Here is a 215-nt window from a genome sequence, read left to right on the forward strand (position 1 = left end):
GTCCGCCGCGGCTCTGGCACTAACCCGGCGACGCTGAGGTCACGTGGGTGGTCGTCGGCCTGGCCGTGTCGGCGTCGCCCTCCAGCGTAGTCCCTCTTCCCGCTCGCGCCCGTAACCTCAAAGGGATGCCCGAGCGGCTTTTCTTCCCAGGGCTGCTCCCCGCCCAGGGCGGGAGCGCAGGGGGATCCCAGGTCGGCCTTTCACCGTACTCCCTA

This window comes from Phyllobates terribilis, unplaced genomic scaffold (assembly GCF_046119375.1).
Source record: "Phyllobates terribilis strain yellow unplaced genomic scaffold, ASM4611937v1 Scaffold_2958__1_contigs__length_96895, whole genome shotgun sequence".
Classification (NCBI taxonomy): domain Eukaryota; kingdom Metazoa; phylum Chordata; class Amphibia; order Anura; family Dendrobatidae; genus Phyllobates; species Phyllobates terribilis.